Genomic DNA, 2,823 nt, shown 5'->3' with positions numbered 1-2,823 from the left:
CATGTGTATGTTCATTGAAGCATTATTCACAATAGCAAAGAGAAGGAATCAACCTAAATGCTCATCAATGGTAGACTGGATGAAGAAATTGTGGTACATATACACCACCACGGAAGAGTATGCAACCATAAAAAAAATGAGATTGTGTCCTTTGGTGCTGGAGGCCATTGTCCTTAGCAAACTAATGCAGGAAGAGAAAACCAGATTCCACATGTTGTCACTTATTAGTGGGAGCTAAATGATGAGAATCCATGGACCCGTAGACAGGGATAACACACACTGGGGGCTATAGGAGGGTAGAGGATGGGAGGAGGGAGAGGATCAGAAAAACTGACTAATGCGTACAAAGCTTAATACCTGAGTGACAAACCCCCATGACGTAAGTTTATCTATATAACAAACCTGCACATGTACCCCTGAACTTAAAATAGACATTTAAAAAGAAAATCATAACTCTAAATGCTTATATAAGAAAAAAAGAAAGATGTAAAATAAATTATATAAGCTTCCGAGATCCAGCCACAGCACTCCAGCCTGGGCGACAGAGCAAGACTCCGTCTCAATAAAAAAATAAATAAAAAATAAATAAATAAATAAATAAAAATAAAAATAAAAATAAAAAAGAAACTAGGAAAAATAGAGCAAAGTAAGACCAAAGTAAGCAAAGTAGGAAATACATATTAAAATAGAAAGCAAAAAAGTCCAAATTTTTAAGAATAAATATTAATAAAATTGATAAATGCCTAACAAAGTTGATTAGGAAAGAAGAGAGAAAAATGTAAAAACTGACATTAACAAGGAAAGAACCTATAATCATAGATATTTCATGTCACCAAATTTTATAACATAGATGAAATGGAAAAATTCCTTACAAAATATAACTCATCAAAATTTATTTAAAAGGAAATAATCTGAATATCTTTAAATATTTGTTTAAAATTGAAGTCACTATTAAAAGTCTTTTCCTAAAGAAAACTTCTAACTCCAACAACTTCACTGGTAAATTCTATTATATCTTTAAAGAAGAAATACTAATTTTATACACACACATTTAGAAAATAGAGGAGATGGGATTTTCTAACTCATTTTATAAAGCCAGCATACCAAGACCTGACAAGGATATTGCATGAAAAGAAAACTACAGGTCATAACCCCTCATTAAATAGACTCAAAAATCCTTAAGATAATATTAGCAATTAGAATAGCAATATATAAAAAGCATAGTACATCATGACCTGGGTTTAATTCCAGGAATTCAATGTTGTCTTAACATTCAAAAACCAATATAATTCACTGCATTTACAGAGTAAAAGAGAAAAATCATATAGTGATCTTAAGATGTGCAGAAAAAGCATTTGACAAAATCCAATACACATTTATGATTAGAAAAAAAGGAAGAAAAATAATATCTGAGCAAATTAGAAATAGTAAAGCATTTCCTTATCTAACACTGTATACAGAACTCTGAAAAAGAGATCATCATTCTTAATGGTGAAATATTGAAAACATTACATCATTTGTTAACATAATTTTTAATGGTGAAATATTGAAAACATTGATCCTAAGATCGATAACAGGAAAGTATTTCAATTCTGAGCCATTTATCATAAACATTGTATTGGAGTTTCATGACAAAATACAACTATTCATAGTGACATGATTGTGTACATAAAATAATCTTTAAAAAAACTAGATCTGATATGTAAATTTAGCAAGGTTTTAGTATAAAAAGCCAATGTACAAAAATACTTGTATATTTATATATTAGCAACTAACAATTACAGGCTCACGCCTGTAATCCCAGCACTTTGGGAGACCGAGGTGGGTGGATCATGAGGTCAGGAGTTCAAGATCAGCCTGGCCAAAATGGTGAAACCCCATCTCTACTAAAAATACAAAAAATTAGCCAGGAGTGGTGGTGGGCGCCTGTGATCACAGCTACTTGGGAGGCTAAGGCAGAGAATTACTTGAACACTGGGGGCAGAGGTTGCAGTGAGCCGAGATTGCACCACTGCACTCCAGCCTGGGTGACAGAGTGAAACTTCGTCTCAAAAAAAAAAAAAAAGAAAAGAAAGAAAGAAAAGGAAAAATATAAAATGTCAGTCATAATAACATAAAAATAAACAAGTATCTGGAAATAAATTTAACAAAAGATAAAAGATGTAAAGGAAACTGCTCTGTTGCAATCTGTAAAACACTGTTGAGGATAAAGCAGACCTAATTAAATGGAATTTTATCATGCTAATGTATTGGAAGACTCCATATTGTAAAGATGTTGAATTTTATAGAAATCATTATTTAGAGTTAATGTATTTTCAACAAAAATCTCATCAGATTTTGGGTGGAAAGAGACAGGCTCCTACTAAAATTTACATAGAAATGTAAAGAACCTAAAATAGCCAAAACAATACTGAAAAAGAACAAAATTGGAAGATTTACACAACATGATTTTCAGATTTTCTATAAAGCTCCAGTAATCATGATAATGTAGTACTGATAGACATAGAGATCAATGAAACAAAAAAAGAAAGTTTAATAAAAGATCCACACTTATACAATCAATTGATTTAAAAAAATTAGGCTTTTATTTTTTGTAAGAGATGGGGTCTCCCTATGTTGTCCAGGCTAGAGTACAGTAGCTATTCACACATGTAATCATAGCACATTACAGCCTCGGCTCAAACCATCCTCCTGCCTCAGGCTCCCAACTAGCAAAGACTACAGGCGTGCATGTAGTCAACTGATTTTTGAAGGAAATACTAATAAAATTCAATAGAAAAAGGAAAATGTCTTCTGCAAATGATGCTGGATAACTGTTTATCT

This window comes from Macaca fascicularis, chromosome 20, assembly GCF_037993035.2.
Source record: "Macaca fascicularis isolate 582-1 chromosome 20, T2T-MFA8v1.1".
Classification (NCBI taxonomy): domain Eukaryota; kingdom Metazoa; phylum Chordata; class Mammalia; order Primates; family Cercopithecidae; genus Macaca; species Macaca fascicularis.
The sequence above is the reverse complement of the archived record's forward strand: the minus strand, read 5'-3'. Positions refer to the sequence as shown.